The 16,400-nt window shown below is 37.0% G+C and overlaps 1 protein-coding gene across 10 annotated transcripts in view; it reads right to left on the bottom strand.

The window, feature by feature from the left end:
* The window catches only part of NRG3 (neuregulin 3), a 1,060,434-nt gene that overhangs the window by 68,209 nt on the left and 975,825 nt on the right, over window positions 1-16,400 (bottom strand). The gene's annotated exons all lie outside the window — the stretch shown is intronic.

Raw genomic sequence — 16,400 nt, forward strand, 5'->3', positions numbered from 1 at the left:
ATTCAGGGATATCCAAGACGTTATGAAACACAGCAGAAATGGCCTCACCATGACCTTAAGCACCAGAAAAGAAGTTGGGGTTCCAGGACTATCAGAGGAATCGGAGGCAGGGGAAAGGAACAGGTACCAGAAAGGTAGCATAATTACGGTAGATGCAGGTTAGACGTATTACCTGTTGGAGATTAACTAGGAAGTCAGCCATCTAGCTCTGATGTAGGCTCTGTACTGGGGTGTGAAAGTACTCTTTTTAAAAAAATATTTATTTTGGGGAGAGTACAAGCAGGGGAGGGGGCAGTGAGAGGGGGACAGAGGATGCAAAGTGGGCTCTGTTGACAGGCTGACAGCAGTGAGCCCAATGTGGGGCTCCAACTCACCAATCCTGAGTTCAAGACCTGAGCAGAAGTCAGACACTCAACTGACTGAGCCACCCAGGTGCACCTGGAAAGTACTCTTCTTTTTAAAAATTAAAAAAAAAATCTTTATTTATTTTTGAGAGAGACAGACAGAGCATGAGCAGGGGAGGAAAGAGAGAGAGGGACACACGAATCGAAAGCAGGCTTCAGGCTCTGAGCTTTCAGCACAGATGTGGGCTGAAACTCAAGAACTGCGAGATCATGACCTGAGCCAAAGTCAGAAGCTTAACCTACTGAGCCACCCAGGCACCTCTGGAAAGTACTCTTCTTAATGAGAGCCTGGCAAGTGTGGCATTCCTACTTGAAACTGTCATCTCTATTTAATTTCTGTGCCTTCCTTGTGAAACAGTCTTCATAGTCACTGGTACCTGTTTTGGTCAAGAAGTCATAATCTCAGGAGAGTTACTAAGACCTTAGCCTGAGTTAGGAAATGATAGCTTTGTGAGTTGGTTCAGCCACCCGGGTACTATATTACAAAATCAGGAGCTGCACCGTAATTATTTCCGTTCTCCTCCAGTGGGCTAATATTAGGCCGACATTTAATTTTCTCCCACCTTATCAAATTCCTTACTGACAAAGTCCTTTAAAGCTCAATTAATTCAGCAATATGATTACATTCCCTGAGGAACATATAAGCATTACTGCTGTGTAGAAATGGAGACTTCCTCAGCATGCTCCACTGTTAGAAAGGATCCTTGAACAGGAGAAATTTCAACAGTGATTTGAGGGGGAGAATTTACAATTGTGCTGTTAGTTTTTATGGTTTAACAGTCTTTTTTAAAAAAATGTCATGCAATATCCTTACGTTGTTCAATCATGTTTAATAAATATCATCTGTTTACTCCTATCTCTGAGTGGAGGAGAATTTTTCCTGACTGCAAAGGTGGGTGATTTGAGATAAGATCTATAGGAACATTGTCACAGTGCTGCACAAAGTTCTAATTTATGTCCTATTCTTAAAAAAAAACAATGAGAATAACAACAAATAAACTATAACAGATCTGCTCAAATATTAGGAATGATTTTTTATCCGTTGTAAAGACTTATGCAAATAGAACCAAGACTATATATTCTTTTGCTTCTTTATCTTTATTTAAAAAAAAAAGGGCCACTGTAATCTAGAATTAGAAATTCTTTATTCAAGGGATCTTGAATATTACAATTTTATGACTATCTTTCTTACTAAAAATGTATTTATATCACAACAATAAGATAAACGTTTCTTAATCACAGATACAAGATGGCAGAAATTGAAATATGAGAAAAATTAGAAATGTATTTATATATTTGCCAATATTTATGAAAAAAATGATCATTCTTCCATTTTAGGTTCAGAGAATATCATTTAAGTTGTAGAAGCAGCCTAAAATGGACTTCATACGTTCATTATTTAAAAGTATTCAGATCTTGGGGTGCCTGTGTGACTCAGTTGGTTAAGCGTAGGACTTTGGCTCAGGTCACAATCTCACGATTTGTGGGTTCGAGCCCCACGTTGGGTGCTATGCTGACAGCTCAGACTCTGGAGCCTGCTTTGGATTCTGTGTCTCTGTCTCTCTCTCTCTGCCCCTCCCCTGCTCACACTCTGTCTCTCTTTCTCTCAAAAATAAATAAACATTAAAAAAAATAAAAGTATTAAGATCTTTATATAACATATTTACATATAGGGTTATAAGATTAGCCAAAATCCCACCAGGGAGATTTTGTGTTTTTTTGTTTTTGTTTTTTTTTTTTTTTTTTAATTTGAAGTGCAAAGAAATTCATTCAGTTGAATTAGCATCATAGGAATTAGAAGTTTCAGCCTGTATTTAAATCTTAAGAGAATACACAAATGCAATATCACTGTGTGCTAGGAATATAGTTTATTTAAAAAGATATAAACATTTAAAAAATTATATTATATTTATTTAAAATCTGAAATTTTGTGAATGACATTTCACTCCCTCATTGTCAAACACATTTTTCCTAATTTTTATTGATTAATATCTGGTTATCAGAAACATGAGCATAGAACTTCAGCTTCCTCTCTGATGTGTAAAAGACTTGGAAGTCATTGCTTTCATCCTCAAACAGACAAAAAACCTGGACAAAATGAAAGTGAACAGCTCTTCTTAGAGCCATCAGAGAGTTGAGGTCATGGGGCTGCCTTGAAAACGGGAGAGATGGGTGAGTACAGAGACTCACAGCTTACTGGGATCAAAAGCCACACGCTGGGGCCAGAAACTGTAAGAACACTTAAGCAGTAATTGATTAATAGCTGGAGACTGAATGTAGACTAGCCTGAGAGATTAAAAACTCCTAGTGAACATATCCTTGGAGAGATCCCTGAACAATTTTGTGAGATAGCTCTCCAGGGGTCCCTCCAGGTTCTAATGATGCACATTGGAGAAAAATCCTTTCATAGATCTGAAAAGAAAAGTTACCATTTTAAATATTCCTATTGTGTTCTGTTATCCTTAACAAAGGCCATCTTCAGAGAAAACTATTGTATGAGGGCCTAACCACCATGAGAAACACCCAACTCCAGTCCCCTCCAGCCTTTAACATGGGGAAAAGTAATATTCAATTATGGACTCTTCCAGTCTTCCTGTCTCACTTCAGGGTGAAATGAACTTATGAAGGCCTCAGTCCAGAGGCACAGACCCAATAAAAGAGGAGGATCTTATCACAGAATTATAGCATATTCCCCCCATACTTTACCACTCATAAATGGCTCCTGTACAGTAAGAGAGGAATACAGCTGAAAGTACTACATATGCCAGACTTTATTTAGGAAGAAGTCTATAGGGAAGCCCAAAGGTAACAAGGGGAGACAAAAAGTAAAGGAACCAGAGGAAATTTTAGCTTTTGACACCCACAACCATAGCAAATATTAAAAACAGCCTGACTTGTACCCAGATAAACATAAAAACTCACACTGAAGTCCTATTTACCTCAGTTTCTATTAACTAATACATCTTGTAAAGCTTTCACACACACAAAAATTACAAGGTATGCTAAAAGGAAAAAAAAGAACAATCTGAAGGGACAAATCAGGCATCAGAACCAGACTTAGATTTGACAGACATTTTTGAAATATTGGTAATTTAATGGATTAATATGCTAATGAATCTAATGAAAAAAATAGACAATATGCACAAAAATGGTAATGTATGCAGAAAGATGAAAACTGTAAGAAAGAATCAAAAGGAAGTATTGTGAAACAAAAACACTAAAGTACAGATCTAAAATGCCTGGAACTTGGCACCTGGGTGGCTTAGTAGGTTGAGCATCTGACTCTTGATTTTGGCTCATGTCATGATCTCAAGGTCCTGGGTTTGAGTCCTGTATTAGGGTTCATAAGTTCAAGCCCCATGTCAGACTCCCAGCTGCCAATGTAGGGTCTGTTTGGGATTCTCTCTCTCCCTTCTCTCTCTGCCCCTTCCCCAATCTTGTGTGCACTCTCTCTCTCTTGTGCTTTCTCCCAAAACAAATGAATAAAGTTAAAAATTAAAAAAAAAAAAATGAAAATAGGGGCACCCAGGTGGCTCAGTCAGTTAAGCATCCGACCTTTGGTTCAGGTCATGATCTCTCAGGGTTCCTGAGTTCAAGCCTCATGTTCGGCTCTACACTGACAGTGCAGAGCCTGCTTTGGATTCTGTGTCTCCCTCTCTGCCCCACCCCCATTTGCTCTCTCTCTCTGTCTCAAAAACAAATTAATCCACGTTAAAAAAATGAAAAAAAAATGTCTTGAACTTACCAAGTTCAAGGAAAAATATCAATAAGCTTGAGGACTATCAATAGGAATTTCACAAACTGAAAGGGAGAGAGAAGAAGAATGTTTAAAAGAATAGAATATCCAAAAAATGGGGAACAATTTTTAAAAGGTGTAGCACATGTAATGAGAATACAAGAAGGAAGGAAGGAGGGAAGGAAGGAAGGGAATGCAAAAAAATTAAAGTCCTAATGGCTAAGAATTTTCAAAAAGTAATGATGGACACCAAAGACAAAGAGAATCAAATATCTGGAAAGCACAGAGAGAATCAAGTAGGGAAAATAAAAAACAAAAAAATCTACACTAGGTATATCATATTCAATCTACACAAAATCAAAGACAAAGAGAAACTCTTGAAAGAAGCCTGAGGAAGGGGAAACCCCTTACCTACAGAGAAATAAGGATAAGAATTCTATCATTCTTTTCTTCAGAAATCATAAAAGCAAGGGGAGAATGGATCAAATATTTAAAATGTGAAAGAAAAACAGGGGCTCCTGGGTGGCTCAGTTGGTTAGGTGTCCAACTTTGGCTCAGGTCATGATCTCACAGTTTGTGGAGTTCAAGCCCCGCATCGGGCTCTGTGCTGACAGCTCAGAGCCTGGAGCCTGCTTCAGATTCTGTGTCTCCCCCTCTCTTGACCCCCCTCTGCTCACACTCTGTGTCTCTCTGTCCCTCAATAATAAATAAACAATAAAAAAAATTAAAAAAATAAAATGTGAAAGAACAACAAAACCAAACCACCACCAACCAAGAATTCTGTATCCAGTGAAATTATCCTTCCAAAATGAAGAAGAAATACTTTCTCAGACAAACATTTAGGAAATTCAGTAGATGTCCCTTGCAAGAAATGTTAAAAGTTCTTCAGAGAAAAAGAAAACAACAGAAGTAAAAAATTGGATATATATAAGAAAAAGAAGAGGCTCCAGAGAAAGAACAAATGAAGATGAAATACATTTTTGTCTTATTCTTAATTGAACTAATGGATATCTGTTAAAAAATAATAGCAACAGCATTTTAAGTAATTATAGCTTATGAATAAATGAAAGAATGAAAGCAATATCATAAGACACGAGAAGGAGTAATTGGGAATACTCTAACTGAAGTGTACTACTCATGAAGCAGTAAAGTGTTGCGTGAAAGTGGACTTAGACTAGTTGTAAATGTATATTGCACTCTAGAGCAATGACTAACAAAATTAACAAGGAATTATAATCAATGTGCTGAAAGAAGACAAAATGCTATCACATAAAATACTTAATTAGAACCAGAGAAGGAAAAATATAGAATGCAAAGCAGAAAGGGGCGGGGGGAAGAGAGGTGGCCAATGAATAGAAACAAAAAACAGAGTAAATATTCATCTAAAAATGTCAAAAATCTCTTTATATATTATGGAGTCAATATACCAATTAAAATACAGAAATGATGAGTACACATATAAAAAAACAAGACGCAAGTATACATAGTTTATTTAAAAATCCACTTTAAATATAAAGACACAGCTTAAAAGTAAAAGGATGGAGTAGGATATACCATGGTAACACCAATCAAAAGTAATCTGGTATACCAAACAAGGATATCTAGTCTTATGACTTTTATTCAATATTGTATTGGAAGTCCTAGCCACAGCAATTGGGCAAAAACCAAAAATAAAACAAAACAAAACAAACAAAAAAGCATCCAAATTTGAAATAAGGAAGAAAAACTGTCATTATTTGCAGATAATATGATATGATGTATAGACAACACTAAAAACCCCAGCAAAAACTGAAAAAATTCAGTAAAGTTTCAGGTTAAAAAATCAACACGCAACAAGGAGTTATGTTTCTATAAACTAACAATGAACCACCAGAAAGAAGAATTTAAAAAATGATCCCATTTACAATTACATCAAAGAGAATAAAATACCTTAGTATAAATCTAACGAAAGAGGTGAAAAATCTGTACTCTGAAAACTACAAGACAGTGATGAAAGAAATTGAAGGAGACACAAAAAAATGGAAAGATATTCCATGCTCACAGATTAGAGGAATCAATATTAAAATGCCTACCCAAAGCAATATACAGATTTAATGTAATACTTACCAAGTTCCAGGGCCATTTTTTTCACAGAAATAGAAAAAAATCACTTATAACATTTGTATGGAACTAAGGAAGACCCTGAATCACAAAGCAATCTTCAGTAAGAAGAACAAAGCTGGAGGCATCACACTTCTTCATTTCAAACTATACTACAAAGCTACAGTAATCACGACAATATAGTATTAACATAAAAACAAACTCATAGATCAATGGAACAGAATGGGAAGCCAAAAAAATAAACCCATGCATATATATAGTGAATTAATTTATAACAAAGGAGCCATTAATATAGAATGGGGAAAAAACAATCTCTTAATGAAGGATTTGGGAAAACCGGACTATTTTACATCATACACAAAGCAAAAACCCTCAAAATGTATTAAATTCTTAAACATAAAACTGAAACCATAAAGATCCTGGAATAAAACAAATCATAAACTCTTTGATGGCAGGTTTGGAAATAAAATTTTAGATTTGACACCAAAAGCAGAGAAAATAAAAGCAAAAATAAACAAGTTGGACTGTATCAAACTGAAATGTTCCTGCACAGCAAAGGACATCATAGATAAACTTGAAGGCAACTTATGAAGAAAATGTTTGCAAATCTGGGGCACCTGGGTGGCTTAGTCAGTTAAGCATCACACTTGGGCTTAGGTCATGATCTTGCAGTTCATGAGTTCCAGCCCCTCATCAGGCTCTCGTGCAGAGCCTGCTTCAGATCCTTGTCTCCCTCTCTTTCTGCCCTTCCCAAAATAAAAAATAAAAAATAAAACATTAAAAAAATCATATATCTGATAAGGAGTTAATATCCAAAATATAGAAGGAATTTATGCAACTCAGCAACAACAACAAATCCTACTAAAAGATGTGCAGAAAACTGAATGGACATTTTTCCAAAGAAGATATATAAATGGTGAACAGGTACATGAAAAGGTGTTCAATATCACTAATCATCAAGGACATGCAGATCAAAACCACAAATGAGATACTATTTCACACCTGTTAGAATGGCTGCTATCAAAGAGACAAGAGATAACAAATGCTGACAAGGATATAGAGAAAAGGCAACCCTTGTGCACTGTTGGTGGGAACACAGTTACTATGGAAGATAGTATGGAGATTCTTCAAAAAGTTAAAAATAGAACTACAATGTGATCCAGCAATTCCACTTTTGGGCAAATATCTGAAGGAAACAAAACCACTATCTTGAAGAAACATCCACACCTCCATGTTCATTGTAGTACTATGTGCAATAGCCAGGACATGAAAACTGCCTAGATGTCCATTAGTGGATGAGTGGACAAAGAAATGTGATATGTATGACATATATATGTATATATGACATATACATCATATATATACATATACATACATACACTCACACACATACATACCATATATATACATACAGTTCGGCCATAAAAAAGGAGGAAATCCTGTCATTTGTGACAACATGAGTGGAACTTGAGGATGTTTTGCTAAGTGAAATAAGTCAGAGAGACTAAGAAAAATACTGTATGATCTCATGTATATGTGTAATCTTAAAAAAACAAAACAAAACAAAAACAACTCACAGATACAGAGAACATACTGGTGATTGCCAGAGGCAGGGGTGGGTGGGTGGGGAACAGGTGAAGAGGTAAAAAGGTACAAACTTCCAGTTATAAAATAAATAAATAGCTACAACTATTGTATATTTGAAAGTTGCTCAGAGAGTAGATCTTAAAAGTTCTCATCATAAGCAAAAAATTTTTAACTATGTAGTGATGGATGTTAACTAAACTTATAGTGATAATTATTCCCATCTATATAAAATCATTATGTTTTTTGTCAATTGTTTCAAAATAAACTAGAAAAAACCTAATTGCTGGGCCCTGCCTCCAGAGTTTCTGATTTAGGAAGTCTGGACTGGGTTTCTAACAAGTTTCCAGGTGATGCTGATGCTGTTAGTTTGGGACCACACTTTGAGAACCTCTGAGGTAAAGTTTGCAGCCATGCTGGGCAAATGGGTACTTCTAATTTTATTATTTTTAAAGATGCTTTTAATGTTTATTTATCTTTGAGAGAGAGAGAGAGACAGAGACAGAGACAGAGTACAAGCTGAGGAGGAGCAGAGAGAGAGGGAGACACAGAATCCGAAACAGGCTCCAGCCTCCGAACTGTCAGTAGAGAGCCCGACTTGGGGCTTGAACACACAAACTGTGAGATCATGACCTGAAACAAAGTTGGACACTTAACTGACTGTGCCACCCGGGTGCCCCATGGGTACTTGTAATTTTAGAAACAAGTGAAAATTCTGGGAAAAGAATCCCGGTTTGGATACAGGGATGATGGAAAGAATAAAATTTATTAGTTTTTTTATTCACTGTGGTTTACAAGGGTCAAACTTATAAATCAAAGAAACAAAAACTATTTTCTTATGAGAAGTATTTCTTTGATCCCCTGACATTTTACTCTGTGTCAACAATTTCATGGAACTATATGGGCAGCCCTTCTGAGGTCCTTGGGAAGATAGTGGACCCATGCAATAGTCACAAATTTATTTAGAACTATAGGATAAGTTTTCTTTCTTTCTTCTTTCTTTCTTTCTTTCTTCTTTTTTAAATTTTATGTGTTTTGAGAGGGACAGAGATAGCATGAGAAGGGGGGAGAGAGAGAGAGAGACAGAGAGAGAGAGAGTCCGAGTCCCAAGCAGGCTCCATGCTGCCAGCACAGAGCCTGATGTGGGACTTGAACCCACGAAGCCATGAGATCATGACCTGAGCCAAAACCAAGAGTTAGACACTTAACTGACTGAGCCACTCAGGTGCCCCAACTATAGAATAATTTCTTACTACACTAGATCCTTCTCATATACCACTTTATGTCCTTTTATTTTAACCTTTAACTGTAATTGCTATAAAGCCAATGAGGTCAATCCAGGCTTCAAACAGCTTCATGTAGGTATAGCCTGACAATGCATCTCCTTTGGGTGTTGGCCCTGGGCCATTTGCTTCCTCTTCCTGCCTTGGGTCTTCTCTGACTCCTCATACACTCATTTCAAAGTTTGTAATGCAAGAAGTTAATGCTAGTGAAACCATTCTTGACAATAAGGAATTGAGTTAATTAGAATAAATGTTTTCCCTTTTCAACTCTTAGGTGGATAGTTCTGGCACTCCAGCATATGGCTTCTCAAAATATCCTATGGGATTATTTATTGTCCATAGAGGTGCCCAACTACCTAACAATCCTTAGTATAAACTTTCAATTCTTAGCATAGACTCTTACTCCTTCCTTGTTTACTCCACCCCCATATTTCACTCCTGGAAAAAAGAAAAGAATTAATTTTAGACCAACAGACTTCAGAGCAAGAAAAAATTATCAGGAATTCTCAGGGGCACTGTGTATGCTAAAGAGGTCAATTCTCCCAAAAGACAATAATTTTTAATATCTATATACCTATTGAAACAACATGAAAATACATGAGGCAATAAATAAGACCACTATTATACTTGAAGACATGAATACCCCTCTATCAGAAACAGAAAGATCCAGCAGGCAGAAAATCAGTAGAGATTAGATGAATAACACATGAACGAACTGTATCCAATCGACATTTATTGAAGACTCCATCCAAGAACAAGAGAATATACATTCTTCTCACGTTCACATAAAATATGCACCATGATAGTCTATATTCGGGGTTATAAAACATGCCATAGTACATTTAAAATAACAAAAATCATACAAAGTATGCTCTCAGTTCATAATGGAATTAAAATATAAATCAATCAAAGATTGGTGGAAAATTCCAACATATTTAGAGATTAAACAACACTTTTAAATAACACATAGATCAAAGGAGAATCAAGAGAAATTCTAAAAAATATTTTGAACTAAAAGAAAGTGAAAATTCAACTAATCAAAACTTGTGGGGTGCCGAAAAGCAGTTCTTAGAGGAAAATTTATAGCATTAAAATGCACATATTAGAAAAGACAAACAATGTAAAGATCAATTGACCTAAGCCTCCACCTTAGAAAACCACAAAAGAAAAACAAATTACATCCAACCTAAGTGGAAGAAAAAAAGAAAAATCAGAGGAGAAATCAATAAAATTGAAAATAAGAAGTCAATATATAAAATCAATGAAATTAAAAGCTGGTTCTTTGAAAAGATCAATAAAATTGGTAACCTCTACCAGGTTAGCTAAGAAAAAAAGAGAAAACACACAGATTGATAATAAAAAAATGAAAGAGGGACCATTACTGCAGATCCCCTGAACATTAAAAAGATAATGAAGGATAGTATGAGGAAGTCTTTGCCCACAAATTTGATAATTCATATGAAATTGATCAAATCCTTGATATGATCTATGAAAACTCTCACAAGGAAAAACAGACAATCTGACTAAGTCTACATCTATTGAAGAGATTGGGTCAATAGCAAGCAGCTTTTCAAAAGAGAATCCCTGTGACCTCAAGTTTGGTAGTTTTTAGCTAAAACACTAAAAACACAATCCATAAGAAAAAAATAGGAAATTTTGGCTTTATTACAATTAAAGATATCTGCTCTGTGAAAGACATTGTAAAGAGACTGAGATGTCACACCAAAGACATTTGCAAAACAAAACAAATATTTGCAAAACGCCTATTTGACAAAGGAGTTGGAACCAAAATATACTCCAAAAAAGCTTACAACTCAGCAATAAAAAAGCAAACAACTTTATATTAAAAAGGAACAAAAATATGAAGACCTATCTCATCAAATAAAAGTACTTATTTACGCAAAAAGCATATAAAAAGTTGCCCTAAATCATGTGTCATTAGGGAGCTGCATTTTACAACAACAACGAACTACCACTACACTCCTATTGAAATTGTTAAAATCCAAAAGGTTAACAACTCCAAAGGCTGGCGAGGGTGTGCAGCAACAAGAGCTCTCATTCATTTTCAGAAATGCAAAATGGTATGGCTACTTTATTATTTTTTAAAATTTTTAATGGTTATTTATTTTTGAGAAAGAGAGAGAGCATGGGTGGGGCTAGGGGCAGAGAGAGACGGAGACACAGAATCTGAAGCAGGCTCCAGACTCTGAGCTGTGAGCACAGAGCCCAATGCAAGGCTTGAACCCATAACACCGCGAGATCCTGACATGAGCTGAAGTCCGACGCTTAACCCACTGAGTCACACAGGCGCCCCTGGTATGACCACTTTAGAAGAAAGTTTGGTAGCTCACAAAGCTAAATATAACCTAACTGTATGATGCAGAGATTTTGCTCCTAGGTAGTACCCAAACTTGTTGAAAACTATGTCCACACAAAAACCTGCTGTGAATGTTTATAGTAACTTATATATTATATTATAATTATGATAGGAGATAGGTGACATTGTGCATATGGCATAACCCATAGAATGTACATTGCAAAGACTGATCCATAATGATTTTATTTGATACTGGTTCATCAGTTGTAACAAATGTACCACACCAATGTTAGATGTTTTCAGAGGACAAACTGTGTGTGTGTAAGGGGGCGGGGGGTGGTTAGGTGGTGGGGGTGGAGGAAGGATTACATGAGAACTCTTTTCTTTCTGCTAGTTTTACTCTTAACCTAAACGTGCTCTGAAAACTAGAGACTATTAATAAAAGGTTCATATCCTAAGCATTAGAGCTATTTAAAGATTCATAACTCTAAATTAGTTGGACATCAAGAAATCTTAATTGTCTGTGATTTCTTTCACCATAGCAATAATGCGTACATCTCAGTTAACCTCTCTAATTCATGCCAAATGGAAAATTCAGTAGGGAGATCCACCATCCTAACAAAAGGATGACAATCACTGCTGTAGCAGGATTTAATTCTGCTGTCACTAATAGGAATTTTAAAGTCAGCCCATCTGTCCAGGAGGCATTGAAACTCTTGTTGCGTTTCTTTCTCTTTTCCTGCGATAAAATGGCAAGGAAATGTCATTGTCATCACCAGCACTTGAGTGATCGTGGCATTGCAAAAACAAAAACAAACTTGCCAGTAAGCCTACTGTTGCTGCCGTTCTTCAGAAGGCCTGTGTGCAATGTGACCAGAGACCATTATGTCAAAATCAAGGATCCATTTCTTGGCAGGAGAGGTTGTCTCTAGCAGGCAATGCTTGAGACAGAATGAAATGGAGATCCATTTGCCTGGTAGTTTACACTTCACAGATATTTGGTGTGGCATTAACAGAGAAGCTGAAATTTCATAATGATCTGGCTACTTGTTCCAGAGTGAGAAGTCAAGTCTCAGGAGGCAGGCAGTGGGCCTCCATTTCTGCGACTCAGCCAGGTGTGGGGACTCTGAGCAGCCACTGGGGGTGCCATCCTTCAGGATGTGGCATACCATGCTGCCTCCACCGCTTTTCTCCTCCTCCTGGCTGCCACAGCTCCTGTGCCTGAAAACAGTCTGAATATTCTGGGAGAGAGTCCAAACACAGCCCTCTTATCTTCTTGGGAACAGAGGGTGTCTAGGATTGTAGCTGAGCTCCTCTGCCTCACAGTAGATGCTGCCATGGTTCAGCAGGACTGGAAGTTTATAATCTCTCTCCACAATACACTCATCTGGCTTTTTCTTCTTCCCCAGAAAGTGAGGCAGGCTGAAAGGTTTTGCAGGCAAACAGCAAGGAGCCAGTGTGTATGTTCCTCTTTTTAGTGCATTGATTACCGTTTTTTTTTTTTTTTCAGGGTTGAACAGTAATTACCACTAATGAATAACATGATAATCTACAGCATAAATCACCAGTTACTTGGCTTTACCATTTAACACAATGAATAAAACAAGGCAGGTCTCAGTGTATCTTCCCTACAGGTCAAGGTAAACTGGAATATGCAGGGGAGCAAGGGGGCATCTCTATTCAGAGGAAACATTCGTGACTCTTTGATATGAATCACGGGCATAAAGACAGGCACACTTGTGAACTTAACGGCCAATGTCTTGGTCATCATTGAGATTTTGTCCTGCATCATTTGGCAACTTGTTCCTCCCGAGTGAGTTGTGAACAGCCTACCTATCCCAGCCAAGCTGAGACAGCCTCCTCACTGCAGTTTCTGCCTCTGGCCTTGCACAGAAATGTGAATTCGCTTTCCAGTGAACTACACAGACACTCAAAAGTTTCTTTTGTGATGCTTTAGCAGGACTGGGGAAAAAAGGGAGATAGGTACCTTTGTTACTGAGAAGCTACTCCAAACCAGGTGCCATGTAGACACTTTATATCTACAGTCTTCCTGAAGGGAGCTCTTTTTATGAGCCCATTAAGGTTGAGAAATCTAGCCCAAGGAAGGGTTATGGCTGGCCAAAGACATGTACCATGTCTAATAAATGTCAGAAGTCAGGCTAAGATTTAAAGCTGTAAGTATAACATTGCTCGCACAGTTTGATCAACACATGTTTGATGGTTTCATAGTTTTATATATTTTCTCCACACATTAGACTGCATGCCCTCCACAGCAAGGGCTACCGTTCTGCTTGCTTTGTATTCATATATATACAGCACATATAGTTAGTGTTTAAACAGTGTTTGTGCAATTAAATAGGAAGCTTTCTGTGCTGAGAAAAAAATGAATAGTCTAGAAATGACTCATGTCATACTATATATTGTATATTGTATAATATACATCACACATATTTCTTATTCAAAAGCAGCTACAAAGATTCTATAAGCCCATTATATTAAAATACAGACTTTGGTTTAAGCAGTGGAGACATAATTTAAATAAATCATGATAAATTAATATCTCTTTTATTCCATTAATGCTTCGCAATAGCCTGCAGACAGACTACATCAACATTATATCTCCCGATTAATACAAGATTTATCAAGATGTGAACTGACTTCAGAAGGGAGAAAACTATAATAGAATCCATGATCCTCAAAGTGTTAAAAGTGGGATTTAATTAAATGTTCTAGAAAATCGAGGAATCAGAATGCAGCCCCACCTCTGCAAAATATGAATTTTACATAAGGAGATTTTCCAAAATCTTTCTGTTTAATGTAATATAAATACAGGCAGGTATTACTTCAAACCCTACAAGAAGTCACGTTAAGAATGTATCTCCTAGTAGACAGGAACTCAAAGCAGACAAAGAAGCCCCGTGGTGCTGGGCATGAAGGGTGGACGACACCCACAAAGAAGACTCCTTGTTGTTCTCAGTAATGAGATCAAGCACATTTTCTTAGTTCTCTAAATAATTGAGAAGAATGGAATTGTTGACACAGATGACTTTGTATTGATTTCAGTTGACAATTTTCTACGCAGGGCAATGTTAGGAACCATTCATTTATATTATTTTTGCCTGCATTGTAACTGAGACATAATAAAGTCATTCTTTATTTTCCTGCTTTTTTTTTACATGTATAATCACCACCATGTCTTTCAAAGATTCTATGAAAGAACAAAGCATAAGACCCCACAGTTTTCCAAGTTGATTTCCACAGGATTCTTACTAAGCTCCTCTGATAACAAGGTGGTTTTATGTGCTTCACCCTTTCTAGAAGAGAGGCATTTAAGGATAAGGAAAGGCTTGGGTTTTATTTGATTAATGCTTTGCCTTGTGTATAAAAATGTGAGAATGCATATTAGAAGAATTGATAATATGCTAAGTGATAAAGCCATGTTTCCTACTGAATACGTTTCCCTTTAAATTTCATGGATTTCTTATAGTCTCAAAATTTTGGTTGTTAATATAGAAACAAACAAAATTTGTGCTATATTTATGCTAATGTTTAAAACTCTGATGCTACATTTATTTCAAGATGTTCAGCTATTTTTTTAAAAATTTTTAATGTTTACTTATTTTTCAGAAAGACAGAGTGCGAGCAGGGGAGGTGCAGAGAGCGAGGGAGACACAGAATCTGAAGCAGGCTCCAGGCTCTGAGTTGTCAGCACAGAGCCCAACGCAGGGCTCAAACTCACAGACCGTGTATCATGACCTGAGCCGAAGTCAGATGCTTAACTGACTGAGCCACCCAGGCGCCCCAGATGTTCAGCTATTTTAAAATATATCAAATTTTTTGATAAAGATGGTTGAGTAGAAGCCATATTGTAAATCCCATTCCTCAAAACCTATTGAAATTAATATTTTAATAACGCCAAAAGTTCACTAGCAGCAACTGAACAAGATATAGGGACTGCACACAGAACAAGTCTTAGGCCACAAGATTTTTAAATATTGTTGCTGAGAAAAGAAAGACGGAATATGGCATGATGTGCTACATTTCAAACCCCATGCCCTCCCATTAGAGTCACTACTGATGAAAGAAAATACTAAAAACCTGAGGATTTGTACTAGTTACTCCACTCAAGTGTTCCAGAGAACATCCGAGGAAATGCTTTTAAGAATAGAAGTCCTGACATAGAGGAGTTCAACACAAGCAGAAATTACCAGAGCAATATACTGAATTTGAGAAATGAGGTGAAGCCTCAGGAGCAGGACAAGCACATGGTTGGTGTTATCAGCCATGCTTAATTTTGAGAAGATTTTGGCAAAGTTAGTCTAGTCATGACTCCCAACATGGGCTACAAGAGGCCATAGTTAAGCTCTCCTCTACTCCATTCCACTGGGATACAGAAATGGAATACAGGAATGTGGATATAAGAAAATTAACCTCTAAAGGCAGCTCCTGGAAAAGGCAGAGACATTATTGCTGCCTTGGATGGGGTCAGGAGAGCATTTCTTCAGTGCTTCAGGACAACAGAAGTTTCAGACAGAATGACTAAACATGCAAATAAAAATGACAACTGTTATGGACTGTTTGTGTTCCGCTCAAATTCATGTTGAAATCTTAACCCCCAATGTGATGGTATTTGTAAGCGGGGGCCTTTGGGAAGTGATTAGATCATGAATGCCCTAACACTCATGAATGGGATTAGTGTCCTTAGAAAAGAGATACCAGAAAACTCCAGTGTGCCTTTCCCTGTGTAAGAATATAGACAGAGGACGGCCATCTATGAACCAGGAAGTGGGCTGTCACCAGACACCAAATCTGCCAGTGCTTTGATCTTGGATTTCCTAGCCTACAAAACTATAAGCAATAAATGTTTGTTGTTGGGCACCCAGTGTATACTTGTTACAGCAGTCCAAATAGCCTAAGACAACAACTATTCAAATTCTATACAAAAAAGAAAGGAGAGTAGTGTCAGAGGAATGAGG

Source organism: Panthera onca, chromosome D2 (assembly GCF_046562875.1).
Source record: "Panthera onca isolate mPanOnc1 chromosome D2, mPanOnc1 haplotype 2, whole genome shotgun sequence".
Classification (NCBI taxonomy): Eukaryota; Metazoa; Chordata; class Mammalia; order Carnivora; family Felidae; genus Panthera; species Panthera onca.